Source organism: Cetorhinus maximus, chromosome 1 (assembly GCF_964194155.1).
Source record: "Cetorhinus maximus chromosome 1, sCetMax3.hap1.1, whole genome shotgun sequence".
Lineage (NCBI taxonomy): Eukaryota > Metazoa > Chordata > Chondrichthyes > Lamniformes > Cetorhinidae > Cetorhinus > Cetorhinus maximus.
This window is the reverse complement of record NC_135879.1, coordinates 183,013,086-183,040,705: the sequence shown is the minus strand read 5'-3', so window position 1 is coordinate 183,040,705 and position 27,620 is coordinate 183,013,086.

The following is a 27,620-nucleotide window of genomic DNA, read 5'->3' as shown; positions in this document are numbered from 1 at the left end:
CTTCACTTGCACTTCCCTCAATTTAGTCTACCGCATCCGCTGGTCCCAATGCGGTCTCCTCTACATTGGAGAGACCAAACACAGACAGGGTGACCGCTTTGCGGAACACCTTCAGTCTGTCCGCAAGCATGACCTAGACCTCCCTGTTGCTTGCTATTTGAACACACCACCCTGCTCTCACACCCACATGTCCGTCCTTGGCCTGCTGCAATGTTTCAGTGAAGCTCAACGCAAACTGGAGGAACAGCACCTCATCTTCCAACTAGGCACTTTACAGCCTTTCGGGCTTAACATTGAGTTCAACAACTTCAGATCATGAACTCTCTCATCCATTCCCACCCCCTTTCTGATCCCCTTTTTTCTAATAATAATGATTAAAAAATATATATTTTTCTTTTCCCACCTATTTCTATTATTATTTTAAAATTTATTTCCATCCATTGTTTTATCTCCACCTTTTAGCCTATTTCGATCCCTTCCCCCCACCCCACCCCCACTAGGGCTATCTGTCACTTGCTCATCCCGTTTAGTTCTGTCCTCTGTTACAATCCCCATGGAGACCAATAACCTAAAAGAAGCAAACTTCCCACACACCCCCTTCCCCCATCCCATGCAAAAAACTGATGGACAAGATTTCATTTTGTATAACTCTTACTTCAACAACCAAACCAAAATCAACATAAATTAAACATACATTAACAGGCAAATTGTATTCAGTTGAATCCGTAAATTAATAGCTTCAAATAGCTGATACAACAAAAGTGGATCTCACAGATTCCTTTGGTAGCTGCCTCAGCATATATAGCATTAATCTCAGCCACAGTGGCCCTCAAGACTCAGTGCTTGCCAGTCTTAGCTCTCTTGGAGGGTGTGTGGGATGTGTGCTGTCCATATTCTTCCTGGAACATAGTTATTTCAGTAGGCTTCTGGTTTGCTGTGGAAAGTTGAGGAATGGACGTTCTCTTCTTCCTTTCTTTGTGGAGCTCACTTTTGGATTATGGTATTATCTGCTCCTTCCCGAAGGAATAAGACTTTGTCTGCTTCCCCTGGTGTTTGTCTAGCTGTAGTAGGTCTGCAATTTCCAATCCAGCAATTCATTAAGATAAAAGCAAAATACTGCGGATGCTGGAAATCTGAAACAAAAACAAAAATAGCTGGAAAAACTCAGCAGGTCTGACAGCATCTGTGGAGAGGAAGACAGGGTTAATGTTTCGAGTCCATATGACTCTTCATCAGAACTGAAGAGAAATAGGAATGAGGTGAAATATAAGCTGTTTAAGGGGAGTGGGACAGGTGGAGTTGGATAGAGGGCCAATGATAGGTGGAGGCAAAGGAGAGGTTGCCAAAGATGTCATAGACAAAAGGACAAAGGGTTGTTGATGGTGGTGATATTAGCTAAAGGATGTGCTAACGGTGACATTAAGTTGTTAGATGGTTCTCCTTTCTCTGGAGAATAGTGAACCGATAGTTCTAGTTGTTAGCATGTAAGTGGAATGTTGTTTCACTGTAGTCCTTCAGTAAAGGGCTAGAATTTGTTTTATCTCTGTTACATCATTAGCCTTTATATAACAATGCACTGGGATTGGCAGCATAGTGGTTATGATACTGTAGTAGTAATTTGAGGCTCTGGCTAATGATCTGGAGATATGTGTTTAAATCCCAAATTCAAATATAAAATGAGGTTGATTTGCTAAATCTGCAATTTTCCTTTATTATGGAGCAGATCTTTCTTTCCATTCCCCTGTGCCAACAAAGTACAGGTTTGTTAGCAAAATAAACCTGGAGTAAAAAGCTCTAATCAGTAATGGTGACCATGAAATTACCAGGTTATTGTAAAGCCCATTGGTTCACTAATGTCCTTGAGGGAAGAAAATCTGTTGTTACTCAGTCTGGTCTAGTTGTGACTCCAGACCCACAGTAATATGGTTGCCTCTTAACTTTCCTCTAAGATAATCTAGTGTCAGGAAGGCACCTTTTTAAGGGCAATTAGTGATGGACAAGGAATGCTGGCCTTTCCAGTGACACCCACATCCATTGACATAAATAAAAACAAATCCGCTGCACTGTGTGTGCATTGGGATCGAGGAGTGACCTCGCTCAACAATGGATTGTGGTTTAAAAATAAAGGAATGCTCAACCCAACCCAAGCCCAGCCACTTCTGGTTTTAATGGAGCTAGGTCAGGGCAAACAAGTAACCCACTCTCAGGTTGGTCCTTAAAATACTTTAATGCAGCGGTGTGCCATTACTTAAATGTGGCTTTTACTTTTAATTCCTGGAGGCTGTGTTTCCCAGCTTCAGAAAACAGGACAGCTGATAAGAGACATTAAGTGTCAAATGGAAGAGGTAAATATCTTTACAGCACTGCTTGTGGGCTTGGAGAAGAAGGAATATTCCTCCACACACCGGCCAAGAGACAAACCTATAAAACTTCCCATCCTCACTGTCTGACCTACCCATGCTATCTCACCAAATTTCTACAATCTATCCAATATTTTCTGTACAATCTATGAGCTGACCAACATTCCACAATCTGACTACCTCCCCCAAACCACCGCCCAATCATTTATCCCTTCACCAATGCCAGATCCCCAGATGTGGCCTAGAGCCACAGGTCCACCTGCTTGCCAGCCAACCAGTCTTCAGTCCGGCTGAATGCAGCCAAAATCAGACCACTTTGATAAAAATCAGGTTCCTCTGTTAAATTTGGCAGGACCTCCAGGAAACCCATACTCCAGATTTCTCAGCTGCCAAACTTGCCTCCCAAAGTTATTTTTTTAAAACTCATTTACGGATGTGGGCATCGCTGGCTAGGCCAGCATTTATTGCCCATCCCTAATTGCCCTTGAGAAGGTGATGGTCAGCTGCCTTCTTGAACTGCTGCAGTCCATGTGGTGTAAGTACACCCACAATGCTGTTAGGGTGGGAGTTCCAGTATTTTGACCCAGTGACAATGAAGGGACAGCGATATATTTCCAACTGAGGATGGTGACTGGCTTGGAGGGGAACTTTCAGGTGTTGGTGTTCCCATGTGTCTGTTGTCATTGTCCTTCTAGATGGTAATAGTCATGGGTTTGGAAGGTACTGACTAAGGAGGCTTTATGAGTTCCTGCAGTGAATCTTGTAGATGGTACACACTGCTTACACTGTGGGTTGGCGGTGGAGGGAGTGAATGTTTGTGGATGGGGTGCCAATCAAATGGGCTGCTTTGCCTTGGATGGTGTCAAGCTCCTTGAGTGTTGTTGGAGCTGCACTCATCCAGGCAAGTGGAGAGTATTCCATCACACTCCTGACTTGTGCCTTGTAGATGATGGGGAGTCAGGAGTTGAGTTACTCATCGCAGGATTCCTAGCCTCTGATCTGCTCTTGTAGCCAGTGTTTATATGGCTAGTTCAATTCAGTTTCTGGTCAGTGGTAATCCCCAGCATGTTGATAGTGGGTGATTCAGCGATGGTAATGCTATTAAATATCAAGGGGCGATGGTTACATTCTCTTCTATTGAAGATGATCATTGCCTGGCACTTGTGTGGTGTGAAAGTTATTATCGGGGCCACAGAATCATAGAATTGTACAACACTGAAGGAGGCAATTTGGTCTTCATGCCTATACTAGACCTTGAAAGAGTTATCCAGTTAGTCCCACTTCTCTGCTTTGAACCCATTTCCCTGCAATTATTTCCCTCTTCATGTGTTTGTATAATTTACTTTTGAAAGTTGCAGTGGAGTCTGTTCCACTATTTGTTCAGGTAATGCATTCCAGATTAGATTATCTTTCTACATAAAAACATTTCTCATTATCTCACCTCTGTCTCTGTTGTCAATTATCAAATCTGTTTCCTCTGGTTGCCAACCTTTCTGCTAGTGGAGGAGACAGTTTCTCCTTATTTACTCTGTCAAAACATGTCATGATTTTAAATCTCTCCTTAAACTTTCTTTATGGAGTACAATCCCACATAACAGATGTCCCTCATCCCTGATAATCAAATAAATTTCCTCTGCATTCTCTGCAAGGCCTTGATGTTCTTCCTGAAGTGTTTTGCTCAGAATGAACACAATGTTCTAGTTGAGGCCTTTATACTTTATATTGCCTCTCTAAGACCAAGATTACAGTGTGCGTTTTAACAGCCTTAACAACATGTCCTGTCACCTTCAAAGATATCTATATGCAAACCCCAGTCTCTCTGTTCCTGTACTCCCTTTTATATTGCCTCTCCTTATTCTTCCGACAAAAATGTATCTTTTAAAATTCTCTGCATTAAATTTCATCTGCCATGTGCCTACTCATTGCATCAGTCGATTTCTTCCTGAAGTCTGTTACTATCCTCCCCGTTGTATACTACATTTCCAAATTCTGTGTCATCTGTGGACTTTGCTATTATGCCCTGTATATCCAAGACATACAACCATACGGGCATACAAATTAGGAGCAGTAGGCCACTCAGCCCCTCAAGCCTGCTCCGCCATTGAATAAGGTCATGGCTGATTGTAACTTCCATATTCCCACCTACCCCGATAACCTTTCATCCCCTTGCTTATCAAGAATCTATCCACCTCTGCATAAAAAATATCCAAAGAATCTCCTTCCACCATCTTTTGTGGAGGAGAGTTCCAAAGACTCACCACACTCTGCAAGAATTTTTTTCCCTCATCTCTGTCCTAAATGGATGAACTCTTATTTTTGAACAGTGACCCCTAGTTCTAGATTGTCCCACAACATCCTTTCCACATCCACCTTGTCAAGACCCCTAGGGATCTGAAATGTCTCAATCAAGTCACCTCTTACTCTTCTAAGCTCCAGCAGATACAAGTCTAACCTGTCTAACCTTTCCTCACAAGACAACTCGCCCATTCCCATTCCTGGTATTAGTCTAGTAAAACTGTCTCTGAACTGCTTCCAATGCATTTACATCCTTCCATAAATAAGGAGACCAATACTGTACACAGTACTCCAGATATGGTGGGCAGAATCTTCCCATCTCGCCCACGGTGGGTTTCATGGTGGGTGGGAGTGTAGATTCCAGCGGCAGGCAAAAAGTCGGAAATCTGGCGGCGTAAAAACAGTTTGCAATTCTCCCGATGGCGGGTCGGTTATTCCGTTGACTGGTGGTGCGAATTCCATATGCATTCATTAACATCTCCTGAATGCTCATTAAAACATCTGCTCACCAGAAACTTGTCAGGCCTTCCAATCTTGCGTCACGACAACAGGAAATTATGTCGGCCTCAAACCTGTTTGAAAAGGAGTGGCGTGCGCAAGTCGGACCTTACTTCGTGGTAAATGCAACATACATAGCCTATCAGCCATAGCGCCGCGCCAGTCTTGTTACAATGAATGCCACACTACTGGAGCTATGGGGTTAGTCTACTCCTGCTCTTTGCTTATGTTGTCCCAAAGAATGCTACTGTGCTGCGGTACTCATGCAGGCCTCTGCTTTCAGAGAGTGACAAGTACTGTGGCCGGGGTTGGGGAGTGCAGGGGTTATCTACTCCCAGTGGCTGAGACTGTTGTCCATAAGGACATCACTGTGCAGTGGTAGTCAGGCAAAACTCCTCTTTCAGAAACTAGCACGTCAACCGGGGGGTGGGGTGTGAGGCGAGGATGAGGATGATGAACACAAGGTGAGAAATGGGGAAGGAAGGCTGTGGAATAGCAGTGAGGGGAAGGGTGAGCACAAGTGGGCCTTTGTGGGGTCACCCTCTAATCTTTTGTTGATGCTGGTGTGAGCAGGAGTCTGCTTAGAAAGAAAGGAGAAAGACAACCTTGTGATGAAAGCCACTGAAAGCCAATGGCTTCATTAGCACTGTTAAAGGACTACTCGGGACTCAGTGGCTACACATCAAAGTCATTGCATCTCAAGAGTAACACATAGCATTTATAATTTGGGAATGCAGGCAATAGTGAAGGAGGCACACCTGTATCATATGTGGCATTCCATCAATGAAGGCCTGTCACGTGTTCACCAGAATTGACACTCCTAACAAGACAATTCATTGACCATGAGCAACTGATTGGTCACTAATATGCCAATAATATGACACATCAGAGATTGGAGCACAGAGCTAGGTTGGGTCACTCATTTCAATTAAAGCTTAGCATCCAACGCAGCACTCAAGATGTTACATTTTTAAAATTCATTCATGGAATGTGGGCGTCACTGGCTAGGCCAGCATTTATTGCCCATCCCAAATTGCCCTTGTCTGGAGGGCATTTAAGTCAACCACTTTGCTTGTGGGTCTGGAGTCGCATGTAGGCCAGGCCAGGTAAGGACAGCAGATTTCCTTCCCTAGTTAGCGAACCAGGTGGGTTTTTACAACAATCGACAATGGTTTCATGGTCATCATTAGACTTTTAATTCCAGATTTTTATTGAATTCAAATTCCACCATCTGCTGTGCAGGATTTGAACCCAGGTCCCCAGAACATTACCCTAGGTCTCTGGATTACTATGCCATTGCCTCCCTCTATATATCTGTGATGCCATCTGGGTCATCTCGATCTGTGTACTAGTGTCTTAGGGACAAGGTGGCATCAGCCACAATGCAAGTAGGGCAGGAAAAACTATGAACCCTTACATTTTCCATACGTCTCATCTTCTAAGCTTCACTTTCTTGCCCCTTGAATTATTAATGTCTTCAGATTTAAGGTAAGGGGCAGGAGGTTTACAGGGGATGTGAGGAAGAATTTTTTCACCCAGAGGGTGGTGGGAATCTGGAACTCACTGCCTGAAAGGGTGGTAGAGGCAGAAACCCTCATAACATTTAAGAAGTATTTGGATATGTACTTGCGATGCCATGGCATAAAAGGCTATGGGCCTAGTGCTGGAAAATGGGATTAGAATAGTTAGGTACTTGTTTGACTGGCGCAGGCTCGATGGGCCGAAGGGCCTTTTTACTGTAGACTTCTATGACTCAGGGAGAAGGCAAAAGCAGATATGGGTCCTGGGCTCAATGCTGCCTTTGTCAGTGTCCAAATGCAATGGAGGGGGCGAAGGATGGAGAGGCAACTCCGCGCACAGCTCCAGCAGGAGGGACATAGTCAGGTGTAGTCAGAGCATGAACAGGCGGGCCGAGAGGAGAGACCCAGGCAATGGGGCTGAATTGCCAGGCCTAGGATTTATCACAGAACACTGTCCTATTTACAAATGAGAGAGAGGCAGTGCCATGCATGTCTGTGCTTGTCCCGAGCTCTGGTAAATCACATATGCCACGTTCTTTGTGAAGATCTGACACCACGTGGAGTTGGAGAATATCCCCTGCCCGTAGCTTTGAAGGTGATGGCAGCGCTCAAGTTCTTTGCCTCAGAATCAACAAGCGACCTGGACAGCATCTCTCAGTCTGCAACACATTGATGCATAAAGGAGGTCACAGATGCCCTTTACAGGAAGGCTCATCATTATGTCAGGTTTGCTCTGGATGAAGATAGCCAGGCTGTGAGATTCACTGGCTTTGCCGCCATCTCAGGCTTCCCAAAGGTGCAGGGCGCAATAGACTGCAGCCATGTGGCTATACGGGCTCCATGACAGCAGCCCCTAATGTTTATAAATCGCAAGGGCGACCATTCCATCAATGTATGACTGGTGTGAGATCTCTGGAAGCACATACTGAACGTTTGTGCATGGTAACATGGGAGTTGCCACAACTCATAGAAGCATAGAAAATAGAAGCAGGAGTAGGTCATTCGGCACTTCGAACTTGCTCCATTATTCAATATGATCATGGCTGATCCTCTCTCAACTCTGTACTCCTGTGCTCTCCCCATACCTCTTGACGCCTTTAGAGTCTAGAAATCTAACTATTTCCTTCTTCAATATCTTCAGTGACTTGGCCTCCACAGCACTCTGTGGTAGAGAATTCCACAGGTTCACCACCCTCTGAGTGAAGAACTTTCTCCTCATCTCAGCCCTAAATGGTGTACCCCATATCCTTAGACTGTGACCCCTTATTCTAGACCCCCTGAGCCAGGGGAAATATCATCCCTGCATCCAGGCTGTCCATCCTTGTCAGAATTTTATACGTTTCAATGAGATCCCCTCTTATTCTTCTAAACTCCAGTGAAGACAGGCCTAGTCAGCCCAATCTCTCCTCATATGACAATCCTACCATCCCAGGAATCAGTCTGGTGAACCTTCACTGCACTCCCTCTATGGCAAGTATATCCTTTCTTAGGTAAAGAGACTAAAACTGCACACAATACTTCAGGTGTGGTCTCACCAAGGCCCTGTACAGCTGCAGTAAGGCATCCTTCCTCCTGTACTCAAATCCTCGCGCAGTGAAGGCCAATAAACCATTTGTCTTCTTGACTGCTGCCGCACCTGCATGCTTGCTTTCAGTGATTGGTATATAAGGACACCCAGGCCCCTTTGTACATCAACATTTCCCAATCTATCACTATTTAAATAATACTCTGCCATTTTGCTTTTCCTACCTAAGTGGATAACTTCACACTTATCCATGTTGTTCTGCATCTGCCATGTATTTGCCCGCTCACACAACCTGTCTAAATCGCCTTGAAGTCTCTTAACATCCTCCTCACTTCTCACATTACCACCAAGTTTTGTGTCATCAGCAAACTTGGAAATATTACATTTGGTTCCCTCATCCAAATCATTGATATATATTGTGAATAGCTGGGGCCCAAGCACTGATCCCTGCGGTACCCCACTAGTCACTGTCCGCCATTCCGAAAAATACCTATTTATTCCTACTCTCTGTTTCCTGCCTGCTAACCAATTCTCAATCCATGCCAATATATTACCCCAATACCATGTGCTTTAATTTTTCACACTAACCTCTTAAATGGGACTTCATCAAAAGCTTTCTGAAAACCCAAATACACTGGTCCTCCCTTATCTATTCTGCTAGTTATCTCCTCAAAAAACTCCAATAGGTTTGTCAAACATGATTTCCCTTTCACAAATCCATGTTGACTTTGTCTAATTCCATTGATCTTTTTAAGTGTCCCGTTATCACATCCTGTATAATAGACTCTAGCATTTTCCCTACTACTGATGTTAGGCTAACCAGTCTGTAATTCACTGTTTTCTCCCTCCCTCCTTTTTTAAATAATGGGGTTACATTTGCCATCCTCCAATCTGCCAAGACTGTTCCTGAATCTACAGAAATTCGCAAGACGACAACCAACGCATCCACTATTTCCATGGCCATCTCCCTTATACACTGGGATGTAAATCAGGCCCCAGGGATTTATTGGCTTTCAGTCCCATTAATTTCTCCAGCACTATTCTTTTAGTAATGCTAATTTCCTTCAATTCCTCCTTCTCACTAGACCCTTGGTTCCCTAGTATTTCTGGGAAGTTATTTGTGTCTTCCTCTGTGAAGACAGAACTAAAGTAATTGTTTAATTGCTCTGCAGTTTCCTTGTTTTCTATTATAAATTCTCCTGTTTCAGAATGTAAGGAACTTACATTTGTCTTCCCTAATCTTTTCCTTTTAAAATACTTCCAGAAGCTTTTATAGTCCGCTTTTATGTTCCTTGCAAGTTTACACTCATACACTATGGGGAGGATTTCCCCCTTGTTAGGCGGGCCCACAAGCAGCCGCCAAACAGTCCGCCGCTGTTCACTGTTGGAGACCTCATCCTACCCGTGGATGAGGTTTCGCAAAAATTGCAAAGGCCGCCTGGCCTATTCGCCCACCCGCCAACCGTTAGGCTGGACGGGCAGTGAAAATTCAACATATTATCAGCTTAAGGGCCTTAATAGGCCTCTTAATTGTTGGTGGGTGCGCTGCCAACCGAAATATCGTGCAAATGTGCGATGATGTCGGGACGCTCGCCTGACGTCATCATGCGCTATTTTACGCTTGGGCGCGTCAGGCTCGTGCCCACACGCTGAGTTGAAAATCGTGCCCTATTTTCCCCTCTTAATCAATCTCTTGGTCCTCCTTTGCTGAATTCTAAGCTGCTCCGAATCCTCAGGCTTGCTCCTACACCCTGGGTCACTCCCAGGTGTCTGAGATTTTCAAAGGCCCATTACATATGCAGGGATGGCTGCTTGGGAATAAGACGAATGGTGCTGGACATTGTGCAATCATCAACAAAGATCCCCACTTCTGACCTAATGGTGGAAGGAAGGTCATTGATGAAGCAGTTGAAGATGGTTGGGCCTAGGGCACTACCCTGAGGAACTCCTGCAGTGATATTCTGGAGCTGAGATGACTGACCTCCAATAACCACAACCATCTTCCTTTGTGCTAGGTATGACTCCAACCAGTGGAGAGCTTTCCCCCTGACTCCCATTGTCTGCAGTTTTGGTAGAGCTCCTTGATGCCACACTCAGTCAAATGCAGCCTTGATGTCAAGGGCAGTCACTTTCACCTCATCTGGGGTGCTCAGCTCTTTTGTCCATGTTTGAACTAAGGCTGTAATGAGGTCAGGAAATGAGTGACCCTGGTGGAACACAAACTGGGCATCAGTGAGCAGGTTATTGCTAATCAAGTGCTGCTTGATAGCACTGTTGATGACTCCTTCCATTACTTTACTGATGATCGAGAGTGGACTGATGGGGCGGTAATTGGTCTGGTTGGATTTGTCCTGCTCTTTGTGTACAGGACATACCAAGGCAATTTTCCACATAGCCGGGTAGATGCCAGTGTTGTAGTTGTACTGGAACAGCTTGGCTAGGGGCGCGGCATGTTCTGGAGCACAAGTCTTCAGTACTATTGTTGGAATATTGTCAGGGGCCCATAGCCTTTACAGTACCCTTCAGTTGTTTCTTGCTATCACATGGAGTGAATCGAATTGGCTGAAGACTGGCACCTGTGATGCTGGGGACCTCCGGAGGAGGCTGAGATGGATCATCCACTCGGCACTTCTGGCTGAAGATTGTAATAAATGCTTCAGCCTTATCTTTTGCACTGATGTGCTGGGCTCCTCCATCATTAAGGATAGGGATATCTATGAAGCCTCCTCCAGTGAGTTGTTTAATTGTCTACCACCATTCACAACTGGATGTGGCAGGACCACAGAGCTTAATTCTAATCCATTGGTTGTGGGACTACTTAGCTCTGTCTATCACTTGCTGCTTATGCTGTTTGGCGTGCAAGTAGTCCTGTGTTATAGCTTTAACAGGTTGACACCTCATTTTTAGGTATGCCTGGTGCTGCTCCTGGCGTGCCCTCCTGCACTCTTCATTGAACCAGTGTTGATACCCTAGCATGATGGTCATTGTACAGTGGGGGACATGCCGGGCCATGAGTTTACAGATTGTGTTCAAGTACAATTCTGCTACTGCTGATGGCCCACAGTGCCTCATGGATGCCCAGTCTTGAGTTGCCAGATCTGTTTGAAATCTATCCCATTTAGCACGGTGGTAGTTCCACACAACATGATGGAGGGTATCCTCAATGTGAAGGTGGGATTTTGTCTCCACAACGACTGTGCGGTGGCCACTCCTACTGATACTGTTATGGACAGATGCATCTGTGGCAAGCACGTTGGTGAGGTTGAGGTTAATTATGTTTTTCGTTCTTTTTGGTTCCCTCACCACCTGCCGCAGACCCAGTCTAGCAGCTATGACATTTAGGACTCAGCCAGCTTGGTCAGTAGTGGTGCTACTGAGCCACTCTTTGTGATGGACATTGAAGTCCCCCCACCCAGAGTACATTCTGCACCCTTGCCGCCCTCAGTGCTTCCACCAAGTGGTGTTCAACATGGGAGCACTGATTCATCAGCTGAGGGAGAGCGGTACATGGTAATCAGCAGAAAGTTTCCTTGCCTATGTTTGATCTGATGCCATGTTACTTCATGAGGTCCAGAGTTAATTTTGAGGACTCCCAGGTCAACTCCATCCCGACTCTATACCACTGTGCCACCACCTCTGCTGGGCATACCCAGGGATGGCAATGGTGGTGTCTGGGACATTTTCTGTAAGATATGATTCCATGAGGATGACTATGTCAGGCTGTTGCTTGACTAGTCTGTGAGACAGCTCTCCCAATTTTGGTACTAGCCCCTGGATGTTAATAAGGAGGACTTTGCAGGGTCAACAGGGCTAAGATCAGTGTTGTCATTTCCGGTGCCTAGGTGGATGCTGGGTGGACCATCCAGTTTCATTCCGCTTTTGTGATTTTGTAGCGGTTTGTTACAACTGAGTAGCTTGCTAGGCCATTTCACAGTCAACCACATTGCTGTGTGTCTGGAGTCACATGAGAGCCAGGTAAGGATGGCAGATTTCCTTCTCTAAAGGACATTAGTGAACCAGATGGGTTTTTACAACAATCGACAATGGTTCCATGGTCGTCATTAGACTTTTAATTCCAGATTTTTATTGAATTCAAATTCCACCACCTGCCTTGGCAGGATTCAAAACCAGGTCCCCTGGCATTACCCTGGATCTCTGGATTACTAGTCCAGCGACAACATCACTACGCCATCACCTTCCCACAGCTTAGGGGATGTCCAACCGCTTGCAGCGAGAATGAGTCCCACATTCACACTTCCGCGTTCTGGCCTCATGAATTGCCAGGCCATGATCTTTGCTTTGGTCCGTGGGGCCCTGTGAGTGAGCTCACTCTGGGAACTGAGAGTCCAGTTAGGAACAAGAGTGATGCGAGAGAAGACTTGAAGCCTTTGCCGCCATCTAATGATGCAAACACTGCTGCAACTGAGATGTGGACATGCCTGGGGATCTCCTCTTCCCATGTATGTCTTGTCTTCTGCCACTACCACTGAGGAGACACAAATGCCACTAGAATATCAATGCTGATGAGCTGCCCTCACTCAGTGGTGTTCCTTGAGGAAGAAGGGTTAGAAACGCTCACATCACACACTTCAAATTAAGATTTAAATACATCTCCCTGAAATCACACAAGGGGTGCAGGGACTAGTTCAACTGAGGTTGACATCACAGGAATGTTAATCTCACAGTGGGACACTATCACTGAGTAGGAGGATGGCTAACTCTCAACATAATAAGATTCCAACTGGGACTGAGCAGGTGGCTGGTCTCCAGTAGCCCTCTGAGTGCCGGAGACCTGGGCTGTCCCTGCCTCCAACTGCTGCTGGGGCGTGTCAGTGAGGTGTTCCCCAGAGAGTGAGCCTGAGCCTAATCTGCAACTGTGCCCCATCAACGTGTGTGTCTCTGAGCTGGTGGAGGGTGCGTGTGAGCACAATGATTGTTCTTCCAGAGCTTCCTCTTCAGGCATGGTCTGAGGGCTTGGACTGGCTTGGGGAACTCAATCTGCTGGTGCCTAGAAAATAGAAAATAGGGTTTCAGTTAATGAGCATGAACTATATAAGACTGCAAATGAGGCACTGTAATTGTCAGGATTTGATGAAGTGGTGGAGCTGTGATCCGTAATGGGTTGCACACAAGCGATTCCTGACCTCTCCAGCCAGCTTGGCTGCAGCCTCCTCAAACTCAGTGAGGACAATGATGTTGGCCGTGCCTCCCTGCTCAGTGATCTCTCGCACCTGTTGTGTGCCAGCTTGTCCTGTATGAAGAAGAGTGAAAGGCGTGTAATGAGGGATGGAGCAGAGATTGGGTGAAATGCATGTCCCCGGTGTGTGTGGTGAGCCCTCCCCAGAAGGGCCAGAGGACGGAGTGTAAGCAACATGATAGATGGGATGGTGGTGATGTGAAAGTCTCGATGAGAGAATGAGTGTTGCTATGTGTCCCCCGCTAATGGTTGTGTGAGATCCCTGAAGAGAGTAGCTGTTTGAGTGCATGATGCCATGATAAGAGTTTGATATTGGAGGGAGTTAAGGATGACTTACCCTGGCAGAGCAGATGAAATCATTCATTCTCTTCCTGCACTGGATGGCATTTCGGGCATGGTTGCCAACTGTACTGACTTGCTGTGCAACAGCCACCCAAGCCAGAGAGGTGAGGCTGCTGAGCTTCCTGCAGCCATCCCTGGGATACAGGACTTGCCTGTGTGCCTGCACCCCTCTGATCAAGGCCTGGAGGGCCTGGTGGGTGAAGCGAGGTGCTGCCTTCTTCTGACTGCAAGACATCTCTGCACGTGTCAAGAAGACAGGTGCGCTGGAGAGAATGAGGTTGTGTTGGGCTACCGTTTAAATATGGCGCCCAGTCCCTCGACCTCGCCAGTTGATGACGGGCGGATGAATCAGCTTTCGACCTGCCAGGTAATTCAGACCAATACTTACCTGCGCATATTAATGAGCTTCCAAGCGCGGATTCAGGTGTGAGTTCCCGTCATTCTGGCCGGCAGGGTGGGCAAGGCTGAAATTGCCTACCATCACACTTAGTCTCATAAATGGAAAATTCCACCCTGCCTTACCAATGCCCTTTTTACTGAAGCATAACCTCCCTACTTTTGTCATCAATTCCCCTCAAAGTAAACAATAACTTTCAATTAGCCTTCCTAATTACTTGCTGTACCTGCATACTAACCTTTTGCAATTCATGCACTAGGACACCTGGATTTCTCTGCATCTCTGAGCTCTGCAATCTCTCACTATTTAGTTAATATGCTTCTTTTTTTCCCTGCCAAAATTGACAATTTCACATTTGCCCACATTATACTTCATTTGCTTGATCTTTGCACACTAAATTGTTAAAAGTTGAGGCCCCAGCACTGTGGCACACCGCTCATTACATCTTGTCAAGGAGAAAATGACCCATTTATGGCTACACTCTGGCTAGCTAACAGGAAACAATCTTCTATCCATGCAAATATGTTACCCCCTACACCATGAGCTTTTATTTTTTGCAATAACCTTTGATGTGGTACCTTATCAAATACCTTCTGGAAATCTAAGTACAGTACATCCACCAGTTCCCCTTTATCCACATCACATGTGACTCCTTCAAAGAACTCCAATAAATTAGTTAAACATAATTTCCCTTTCACAAAACCATTTGACTCTGCCTGATTGCCTTGAATTTATCTAAGTGCCCCGCTATAACATCTTTAATAATAGCTTCTAACATTTTCCCTATGACAGATGTTAAGGTGATTGGCCTGTGGTTTCCTGCTTTCTCTCTTTCCTCCCTTTTTAAATAAAAGGGTTACATTTGCTATTTTCCCATTTAATGGGACCTTCCCTGAATCTAGGGAATTTTGGAAAAATAAAACCAATGCATCAACTATCTTCCTAGCCACTTCTTTTAAGACCCTCGGATGAAGTCCATCAGGACCCGGGGACTTGTCAGCCTGAAGCCGCAACAATTTGCACAATACCACTTCTGTGGGGTTTGTAATTTTCTTAAGTTCCTCCCTCCTTTCCATTTACTGATTTACAGGTTATTAATCAGAAAGAGCAGTGGTCCTAATAGCGACTCCTGGGAGGATTACTGTAAATGGCTTTATGGAGCAGCTCTTAAAATATCTAAGGTTGCTTTTAAATGTATGTTTCGGAAGGAGGAATGGTGAAGACTGGTGGAGACTGATCCTCGCAACTATTTGGCATCAAATGCATAAATGTCAGTATAATTTTGCACATGGACTGCACCCCACACAATTCCTCAAATTTCATTCCTCCATTCCAGATGACAGCTGGCCAGAAGGGTATCCTTCTACATATACTTTCAATCTGCTCCACATTCAGCCACTCCGGCTGCAATCCCAGAGACCGCAAGGACCTTGGCCGATCCTGCAATCTCAAAGGTCCCAGTGGAGCCTCCCCCTGGAATTTCCCCTCTCCTCCTACATGCCTGACATGTTAATTGCCAGCTTGAAGAGGGTGCAATCACCCTCCATTGGGAAGTGTAGCCCTCTGCACAACAAGCACTTGGCTGAAGCATGTGTGGAACCCAGAACAGGCAAAGGAGTGATGTTCAGCCTCTGTCTGGAACTGGAAAAGTACCAAGTATATTGGAAGCCCATCCTTGGAGGCTCACCCTCCTCAAACCAGTGCAGCAATTACCCATTAAAGTTTCGACCCCAAACATCTCCCACCCCATCCCCAGGCCCAAGTGATCCCAGCAGCCAAGATCAAACAAGCTGTCTCAAACTTTTGGCTTTTATGTTCCATCACAAGCTGTCATGCCAAGGAATGAGATCCATCAGTGCACTCTTCCCACAAGTACAGTACATAAGATATGTGTGCATCTGAGAATTTATTCTAAATATAGTCACAGTTGTAGCTGTGTTGTGCTAATCTTTTTTTTATTATTCATTGGATGTGGGCATCACTGGCTCAGCCAGCATTTATTGCCCATCAGAGGGCACTTAAGAGCCTGGAGTCACATGTAGGCCAGATCCTTCCCTAAAGGGAGGACATTAGTGTACCAGTGGGCTTTTACAACAATCAGCAATGGTTTTGAGGTCATCATTAGACTTTTAATTCCAGATTGTCATTCTGCCGTGGCAGGATTCGAACCCCAGTCCGCAGAGCATCACCCTGGGTCTCTGGGTTACTCATCCAGCAACAATACCACTACACCATCACATCCCCCTAATGAATTCACATTTTCAGGAATAGCACATGTTAAAAACCTGCTTTCCTCTGATTGTGTTAGATGTTCTTCAGCTTTGACAAAGCACAAGCATAAAGTCTACTTTTCAAAAGTTAGCCCATCTGTAGTTAGGTGTCAAACTTCCTGCCACAAATACTGTTTTTTAGATTTTGCTTTGGATTCAGAGTTATTTAAACTTCCATCATCAACAAATCTGCCGTAATAACCTGCCTTTGAGAGGGAATCTTATTTGGTGCAGCAGTTAAGGCTTAATAGGATTTTCTGAGCTTTGTAACTAATAATGCATTGAATAATAAACTGCTCAGCATTTCCTGTCATGGAGGATGCTGCCCCTTTGTGGATGAAAGCTTGTATGAAAGTTTTAGCTTTATTTTCATGTCATTTGTAAAGTTGTCAGTCATTAATTATCAACTTTCCAAATGACATTAAAAGAAAGCTAAAAATTCTGGGCAGGCTTACAAAACCCAGCAAATTCTACTAATAGCTGGACAGAGAGGTTATCAATCATAGCATTACAGCCTGAAGGTTATTGAACCAATTGTTCCCCTCCCTGCAGCTTCACATACTGAATCACCCACAGTGAATCAATAACTTGCAGGATGAAGGAGAAGCATTCGCAGCATTAGCAACCATGAATGAACAGAACAATATTACCCGAAACACAACAGACATAGTTTGGAGGTAAAATATTTTGGAACAGGCTTCAACAAGCTGCAGTAGGTCCAAGTACTAAGACATTGTTATATAAGTATTTGTAGGTTGTTTTTCTTTTTCCTTTTAGAAGCATTTATAGACCCCCATGCACATCCAAACACAAAACATTTCATACAATACCATGCACGACAATTTGATTTAAAAAATCTTTGAAATCTTACTTCATCCATCTTTGAGATGGGGAGAGTGAGTTCTTGGAAAGTAACAGCAAGATTTAGTACAGGGCATTCAGAATCAGAACTGCATGTGCTGTTAAAACACAATTCCCTTATTCTCCTTCTAGACTCCCTCTGCTGCTATATGTGTATGGTAGCCTTAAGTGGACAAAATGGACAATGTCATTTCCAAATACGCTATATCTCTCTCCTTCATAGTAAATGAAGAGCATAGTGTGTTTCAATGGTTTGTTTCCAAAAGTACAAACAATAACCTTAAACTTACAGTTTCACCAGTAATGCTATTACATATTCTAACTTTTCTATTAATTTAACAATAGACTCAGTCACGTACAATGAAAGATTTGTTCACCATCTGAAAATAGTTCACTTTGTTACATAATCATTTAAATCTGGTGGGCATTTTCTCTCACGTGTGGTATATTGGCTGACATCAGGTGTGGTCACATTTAACTTGTATTTTTCAGCTGAGATGTCGCTGTTAGAATTGCATTTAATGCTTGCGAATGGTGTTTTCAGTGTTTGAAGAATGACATTTCATATGATGATTTGCGAACCGCGTTTGGCAGTGATCATTGATCCTTTTGCATTGGTCACAACAAATGGTTGGGTTTCAAAGGGGGTTGTTTGCTTTCACAGAATCACAGAACTGTTACAGCACAGAAGGAAGCCATTAGGCCCATTGTGTCTGCATCAGCTCTTTAAATGAGTAATTCACCTAGTGCCATTCCCCTGCTTTCTCCCTGTAACGCTGCAGATTGTTTCTTTTAAATAATCATCGAATTCCCTTTTAAATGCCTTGATTGAACCTGCCTCTGCCAAACTCCCAGATAGTGCATCCCAGGCCCTAACCACTCCTGTGTGAAAAAGTTTTTTCTCATATCGTTTTTGTTTTTTTTGACAATTATTTTAAATCTGTGCCCTCTCATTCCTTTCATGAGCAGGAACAGTTTCCCCCTATCTACTCCAGGCCTCTCATGTTTTTGAATGCCTCTATCAAATCTCCTCTCAGCTTTGTTTTCTCCAAGGAAAAGAGTCCCAACTTCTCCAATCTATCTTCATAACTGAAGTTCCTCATCCCTGGAACCATTCTCGTAAACCTCTTCTGCACTCTCTCCAATGCCTTCACATCCATTCTAAAATATGGTGCCAGAACTGTATGCAGTACTCCAGCCGAGGTGTTACAAGTGTCTTATACAAGTTCAAGATAATCTCCTTACTATTGTACTCAATGCACCTATTAGTAAATCCTAGGACACTGTATGCTTTATTAACTACTCTCTCAATCTGTCCTGCCACCTTTAATGACTTATGCAAATATGCAACCAGGTCCCTCTGCTCCTGCACCCTCTTTAAAGTATTACCCTTTATTTCATATTGAGTGGGATTTTCTGGTCCCACCAGCAGCAGGCATCATTACGGGTGGTATGAGAAAATTTGGAGAGCAGCCAAGAGTCAACTGAGTGGGCTGCATGCAGGGACTCCTGTACTACCCACCTGTTCCTTTTTGACTGCCTGGTGGTCATCCATTCCCTCTCCCCCTGCATATTCTTATGCTGTGGGGTGACAACATCTATAAACATGCTATCCACGTAGCTCTCAGCCTCATGGATGCATCGCAGTGGCGCCAGCTGCTGCTCAAATTCCAAAATCTGGAGTTCAAGCTACTGAAACATTTTTTTTATTCATTTATGATATCTGGGCATTGCTGGCTAGGCCAACATTTATTGCCCACCCCTAATTGCCCTTGAGATGACACTTGCTGCACAAATGGTTCCCACATTGTACAGGATATGCGCTCTCAACGTTAGAGCAGCCCTGCCATTCCTTTATTTATTAGTTAACCTTGCTACTACTAGAAAACCTTACCAATACTAATACACCCTGCAAGTACTTGTTATTTGTTGTAATAAATCTTACTTAAAAATAAAAGATAAAAGATAATGCTCACCAGCTACTCACTTGTTCCTTATTATTATTGCTTAATATCTTTATCATTTTTAATCTTCTAGTTGTTGAGACTCAATCCCTAGGCAGCAATACTCACCAGCCGATCAACTTACAAGTTTCCTTTGATGTCACACCTTGATTTCTGTTTCTGAATTCGAGCTTCTCTTGCCCCTCTGCTCTCAGAACTCTCGTCGCTTCTCATGCTGTTTTTATAGCCCCTCTGCTCTGGGAGCTCTTGTCACTTCTTGTGCTGTTTTTCTGGCCCCTCTGCTCTGCCTCACATTCCAACATGATCATCACACTTCACAAGCAATTTATCTCTTGGTTTAGCAGCGTAGTTCTAAGTTTCATTTTTCACTCTGCATTTACTTTAATTTGATCTTTCCCTTCTTCATTACATTCACATATATGTTAATCGTTAGCTCCGCAGGGTATCTCAGGAAAATGTGTGCGCATCGGATGTGCTAAGATGGCTTTCCAGTAGTGAAGTGAGAACTTGCTATGTAATTGTGAAGAAAGTGATACAACTCTTGCTTCCACAGCTTGCTCTCAGCTGTAGCCATAATTATCACTTCCTTCAAGGTATGCATAAATCTCTTAGCTTTTGGTCAATGGGGTGTGATTTTTCGATGAGTGAAGCCCAGGTAGTTCATAAATTTACTGAACTCTGTTGAATGGGGGCTCATTGTCACTTCTCACTGTTTGAGGGACTCCAAACAAAGTGAAAATTTGGCCAAGCTTTGGGATGACTGCTTTAGTTGAATTAGATGTAGCAATTCCTATGACAGGAATCTGCTATAGTCATCAGTGACAGCAAGGAAGTGTTTGCCAGTGTGTAAATCTGAGAAATCAACACTAACTTCAATCCATGGTCTTGGAGGCAATTTAGACATCTTGAATGGTTCATGAAGGTTTGACCTTGTGGTTGCTTAACATGGCAAACACTGATTGATTTTGTGCTCAATGCGGTCAATTCCTGAGAACCATGCATTTTCCCATAGGAGTTGTTTGGTTTTGACAACTCCCTGGTGATCTTCATGTGCTATATCTACAACTTATCCCTTCAGTAAGTGTAGAATGAGAATGTAGTTGCCATTTAACATGAGATCAGAAGTGTCTGTAACAGTGAGCTCATTCTGATCATTTTGAAAAGCTTGTAGTCTGTGAGCGATTTCATTTGTTGACCCTCTACTGATCACGGTATCATCGATTGACTTTCCATCATACATAGTTGCCATCATACATAGTTGCTATGTTTCATCTTGTTTTGCTGCTCTTTGATGTCAACTAGTTTTAGTGTCTTTGGGACTGTGCTTAGGCTTACGTAGTTGTTTGGCAACATTTCCTTCACAACTAGTAGAACTGACTGTCAGCATCAGATGTCATGAAAGACAATCCACTGGGCTGAGCTTGCCTGTCTGATTTTCAACTTGGAAGTCGCACTCTTTTAGCTTGAGTAGCCAACGTTCTACTTGAGTAGATGGTTTGCTACATGGATTGTTGAACAAGTTTACAAGCGAGCTATGATTGGTTATTACTTCAAACTCACTTCAATACAAGTAGAGATGAGAGTGTGTAAGATGCCGTATGAGATTGAGGTGCAACATTCTCTGTTTCCGAATAACACTGCTTCAAGTGTGTTAGCGATCTGCTTTCCATCGCAACAATTGATGGGTTACCTGCCTTGTCTTTCTGCAAGAAAACTGCAACAAGGCCAATAGGGTTGCATCCATAACTATCTGGGTAGTTTCTCGAGGTTGAAATAGGCATTTGTGCAACTTGCTGACAACCATAGTTTGATCTGGTATACAGCATGTTTATTCCACTCCCACTTGATGGCCTCTTTTGCCAGATTGTGTAGGTGGCAGGTAACATAATGAGGTCAAGACTGAAGCAATTACAGTAGGTGATGAGTCCTAGCAGAGTTCAGACTCCCTGAATGTTTGTAGAATCTGCAGTGTTTGCCATGGCTTTGACATTCCGTGGATCAGGTAATACTCCTTTGCTGCTGAACTCGTGATCAAAGAACTTGATTGTGCTTTCATTGAACAAGCTCTTCTCTTTGTTCAAGGGGAAGTTACATTCTGTAAAGATGTTGTAGGCATGCTTCACTCAAGTTCATTTTCAATGCAACCATAGATGAGAATATCATCACTGATGCTCAAGTGTCTTCAAGTCTTTGAAGTGCAGACTGAATCATGTGCTGAAATACCTCAGCTGCTGAATTGACTCCAAAGTTGAGCCTCTTGTATCAAAGAAGTCCAATGTGAATGGAGTGTACTGTAAGATACTTGATTCTTCTGCGAGCTCGAATTGATAGTAGCCTGCATTGAGGTCAAGTTCAGCAAAATGTTTAGCACCATTCACTTTATGGTATCATCGATTCTTGGTGTTAAGTGTCTTTCACATTGTATGGCTTGGTTTGGTGACCACACATCAACACAGATTCTAATCTGGTTCTCGCTCTTGTGTTTCGTGATGTCTTGTATGGCTGAGACCCAAGGGGTCATCCCCAACTTTCTCAATAATGTCAAGCTCAAGTAAATGCTGAAGAACCTTCTTTGACTGCTTTCTGACATAAACCGGTATTTGTCACAGTTGATGTCCGACTTGGGGGCACATTTAAGTCTTGCATGTAACATCTTTCAGTTTGTGGATACCTGTGAAGCAGTCAGCATAAAATTTGAGAATGTTGTTGGTAAGCATAGGGACTGCATTTGTAATTACAATCATGTGCAGATCTGTTGCCTTATGGAAACTGATAATTGTGTTACATTCTCCAGATATGACATGGAATACAGCATTTGTTCTTTGAAAGGGACTGGCATTTCAAAGGTCCCAAGAACTTTCAGTGGCTCATCACTGTTGTAAGGGAAATTTTTTGTGTTCCCTGGTTTGCAGAGAATGGGGCAACCCTGAAGTTTGTTAATTGCCTTGCCTCCATGACATTGACAGGTTCTCGTGTAACTCTGAGAGCAGTTACTTCCAATTAGCCAGTGGTGACTGTCATATGTGGCTAGTAGCTTTGTCCATCCAAAAGAGAATACAAAGGCATATTCAGAGTCATCTGCCTCTATATTGCCCAATTTCTCCTACTCTTTTGTTGTGGCATATGCACATGATGCCCTTCTGGTGGTATCAGTCATCATTGTTGATTTTTCTGATGAACGACAAATGCAAACAAAGCAGTTGGGTTTTCCACAAGTTTTACACTCTTTGGGAGTAGCAGGACATCCTGTGCAGTGTGGATAGACACCACAATAAAGGAAAAATCATTTAACAAATTGCAAATCTGTTTGTGAGGGTGCTGTAGCTTTGTGGGTTGTTTCCCGGCCACTTTTTTCTTTAATTCATTCTCGGGATGTGGGCTTCACTGGCTGGGCCAGCATTTATTGCCCAACCTTAGTTGCCCTTGAGAAGGAGGTGGTGAGCTGCCTTCTTGAAACTTGACCTCAATGCAGGCTACCATCAAATTGAGCTCACAGAAGAAATCAAGTATCTTACGGTACTTTCCATTCACATCGGACTTCTTTGATACAAGAGGCTCAACTTTGGAGTCAATTCAGCAGCTGAAGTATTTCAGCACATGATTCAGTCTGCACTTCAAAGACTTGAAGACACTTGAGCATCAGTGATGATATTCTCATCTATGGTCGCATTGAAAATGAACTTGAGTCACGCATGCCTACAACATCTTTACAGAATGCCTACAATATCTTAACAGAATGTAACTTCCCCTTGAACAAAGAGAAGAGCTTATTCAATAAAAGCACAATCAAGTTCTTTAATCACGAGTTCAGCGGTGAAGGAGTATCACCTGATCCACGGAATGTCAAAGCCATGGCAAACACTGCAGATCCTACTAACATTCAGGGAGTCTGGAGTTTGCTAGGACTCATCACGCACTGTAATTGCTGCAGTCCATGTGATGTAGGTACACCCAGAGTGCTGTTAGGGAGGGAGTTCCAGGATTTTGATGCAGCAACAGTGAAGGAACAGCGTTATATTTCCAAGTCAGGATGATGAGTGACTTAGAGGGAAGCTTCCAGGTGGTGGTGTTTCCATCTACATGCTGCCTTGTCCTTCTAGATGGTAGTAGTCGTGTGTTTGGAAGATGCTGTCGAAGGAGCCTTGGTGAATTCTTGCAGTGCATCTTGTAGATGCTGCTACTGTGCATCGGTGGTGGAGAGAGTGAATGTTTGTGGATGTGGCGCCAATCAAGTGAGCTGCTTTGTCCTGGACGGTGTCCAGCTTCTTGAGTGTTGTGGGAGCTGCATTCATCCAGGCAAGTGACTCCTGTCACAAGTCACAAGTCACAAGTCACTCCTGACTTGTGCCTTTTAGATGGTGGACAGGCTTTGGGGAGTCAGGAGGTGGGTTATTTGTCGCATGAGCCCTAGCCTCTGACTTGCTCTTCTAGCCACAGTAGTTATAAGGCTAGTCCAGTTCAGTTTCTGGTCAATGGTAATCTTCAGGATGTTGACAGTGGGAGATTCAGTGATGTTAATGCCATTGAACATCAAGGGGCGTTGGTTGGATTCTCTCTTGTTGGAGATGGTCAATGCTTGACACTTGTGTGGTGTGAATGTTACTCGCCACTTGTCAGCCCAAGCCTGGATATTGTCCAGGTCTTGCTGCATTTGAACATGGACTGCTTCATTGTCTGAGGAGTCGCGAATGGTGCTGAACATTGTGCAATCATCAGCGAACATTCCCACTTCTGACCTTATGATGGAAGGAAGGTCATTGATGAAGCAGCTGAAGATGGTAGGGCCGAGGATACTAACCTGAGGAACTCCTGCGGTGATGTCCTGGAGCTGAGATGACTGACCTACAACAACAATCATTTTCCTTTGTGCTAGGTATGACTCCAACCAGCGGAGAAATTTTCCCCTGATTCCCATTGACTCCAGTTTTGCCAGGGCTCCTTGATGCCACACTCGGTCAAATGTGGCTTTGATGTCAAGGGCAGTCACTCTCACCACACCTCGGGAGTTCAGCTCCTTTGATCATGCTTGAGCCAAGGCTGTAATGAGGTCAGGAGCTGATTGGCCTGGCGGAACCCAAACTGGGCATCAGTGAGTAGGTTTTTGCGAAGCAAGTGCTGCTTGATGGCACTGTTAATGACCCCTTTCCATTACTTTATTGATGATCAAGAGCAGACTGATAGGCGCAAATTGGCCGGGTTGGATTTGTCCTGCTTTTTGTGCACAGGACATACCTGGGCAATTTTCCACATAGCCGGGTAGATGACAGTGTTTGTAGCTGTATTGGAACATCTTGGCTAGGAGCGCGGCAACTTCTGGAGCACAAGTCTTCAGTACTATTGTCGGAATATTCTCAGGGCCCATAGCCTTTGCATTATTCAGTGCTTCAGCCGTTTCTTGTTATCACCTGGAGTTAATCGAATTGGCTGAAGACTGGCACCTGTGATGCTGGGGACCTCCGGAGGAGGCCGAGATGGATCATCCACTCGGCACTTCTGGTTGAAGATTGTAGTAAATGCTACAGCCTTATCTTTTGCACTGATGTGCTGGGCTCTTCCATCATTGAGGACGAGGATATTTGTGGAGCTTCCTCCTCCTCCAATGAATTGTTTAATTGTCCACCACCATTCACAACTGGATGTAGTAGGACTGCAGACCTTCGATCTAATCTGTTAGTTGTGGGAACGCTTAGCTCTGTCTATCACTTGCTGCTTATGCTGTTTGGCATGCAAGTAGTCCTGTGCTATAGCTTCACCAGGTTGACACCTCATTTTTAGATGTGCCCGGTGCTGCTCCTGGCCTGCTCTTCTGCACTCTTCATTGAACCAGGGTTGATCCCTTTGCTTGACAGTAATGGTAGAGTGGGGGATATGCCGGGCTATGAGGTTACAGGTTGTGTTTGAGTACAATTCTGCTGCTGCTGATGGCCCACAGCACCTTATGGTTACCCAGTCTTGAGTTGCTAGATCTGTTCAAAATCTATCCCATTGAGCACGGTGGTAATTTTGAATTCCCGTTTGACATGTTCAACATCACTGGAGTCACATTTGTTTGCTAGTGTCCTCAATTGTGTGTAACATTGGTTAATTGTCTTGCTTGCTTCTTGCTTTGTACATGGAAAGCAATCGTTTCACACAGTGTATTTTTTTGGGCATGAAATAAGTTGTTCGAGCATTTTTTCTGAGTTGTAGTCTTTTTCATCTTGAATAGGTGTCTCAAAAATATCTTCCTATTTTTCACCTCCGTAGTGGGGAAGTAAAGCTTTTTCCTTTTATCATCTGGGATTGTAAAACCTGCCACTGCAATTTCAAGATGTTGCAGCACTTTTGCCAGCATGGAATACAGATACTGGCTCTGAATGCAAATCAAACTATGGTAGATTGAGCATAGACAATGCCATCTTGTCCAGCAATGCCATGAAAGTTTGCACTCAAGAATTCCAGAATGCATTCCTTTCAAAGAAAAACCTCCCTGTAATCATCCAAGATTTAATTTCCTTTTTTGATTGGATGGTGATTTTTGCAAGATCGGAGTGTCTGTACATTGTGCAGGCCTTCCTCTTGCTTTTCCCAAGCAGGAGTGCCTCAATGTGTGCCTAACAAGCGGCTTCAGCCTCAACATGTTCCCAAAATCTTCACCTCAAAATGCTGAATGCAGAAAGTAGACAAACAGTGTACAAAATTTTCACACTTGAAAACTATGGGCAGCATTTTCCTCCCATTGGGGGGGGATGTTCAGGAGCGGGCGCATGGAGGTGTGCCTCCGATCGGCGCCCCCAATTGGGGGTGCCCCGCCATTTTACATGGGTGGGCCAATTAAGGCCCGCCCAGTTTGATATCTGCAAGGAAGCGCTATGCACTCCCTGTGCGGGTGGGGGGGGGATTCCCTGAGCTGAGAGTGTGTTCTTTCGCGCATGCACGCAAAAGAGCGCACTCATCTCCCTGAGGCTAAATGCTGCCTCAGGGAGATCGGCTCCACATTGAAAAATGTTAAAAATAGAAAAAAAAAATTTCCTGACATGTCCCCTCATGTGACACTATCACATGAGTTGGGACATGTCCATTACTTTTAATTACTTTCACCAAAAATTTAAAAACTTACATGAAACCTCATCCCGCCCTTAAGGTTGGAAGAGCAGGTCCATTAATAACATTAAGTACTTTTTAAATGGCCTCAATTGGCCATTGACAGGTCGGCGGGTGCACAGCTGATTCAGCTGAGCCCCCGCCGACCTGAAAATTGAAATGAGGCGGGGTGACATTGGGAGTTCCGCCCGATGTCATCCCATGTCATTTTACGTGTCAGCGAGCAGGCCCCGCCTCCCGCTCGCCAACCGGGAAATCTTGGCCTATGTTTCAAATTTTCTCCCTCTTTGTCGCCATGTGAAGTTCTTGGGAAGAAAGGGTAAGATTCAGCAAGATTTAGTAAGGAGCATTCAGAATCAGAACTGCAATGTGCTGTTAAAACATGGGCCAGAATTTTATGTCCAATGGGCCAGTGCGCGCACGACCCATCTGGTCATGAAATAGCGTGCTTGCCCAATGTCATCGCGCGATGCCTCGCTTGGCGGGCACGTGCAGCAGTCAGAAGCGCACCTACCGACAATTAAGCTGGCAATTAAGCCCATTAAGGAGGCAATTGAAAGCGACTTTTCATGGCCTGTCCCCTTTTACAGTTGGTGGACGGACTAATCGGCCAGGCAGCCTTTACATTTTTGCTCAAACCTCGATCCAGGGTGGGGTGAAATCTCCGTGGGGAAATAAAATAAAAATAGATACCGGGGGACTGGCTTTTTTATGAGGTATGCGTTCAGGTGCCTCATTGTGCAGCATGGACATATTTTGCAGCATTTTTGTTGTTTTCTTTATTCTGTGGAGGTCTGCAGCTCCCTGAGGCAGCTGTTTGCCTTCAGGAAGCTCACTGGAAGCGCTCAGCAGCACCCACAGTCACGTCGGTGGCTGCCCTCTTCCTGCCCCCTCCAGCAATGCTGAGTCTTTCTCAGCGCACGTTTCGCACAGCATGAAATCACGGTCGGGGGCCGATTGTAGTCAGGGTCCGTTTCCCGTCCGCTCCCGGGCCAGCCGATCGTGCACCCTTGATGAGTGAAAAATTCAGACCATAGATTCCTTTATTCTCCTTTAAGGCTCCCTCTGTATGACGACCTTAGTGGACAAAATGTACAATGCAATTTTCAATACACTACAATAAGTTAAACTGAGACCCCATCTATTGATTTAGGTAGAGATAACCAACCCCATGGGATTATTTTGTAGCAGAGCAGAGGAGTTCTCCCCTCAAACAACATTACTAAAGGATATTATCTGCTCATTGTCTCACTGCTGTATGCTGGAGCTTGCTATACACAATTGACTGCCATACTTCCTACATTTACC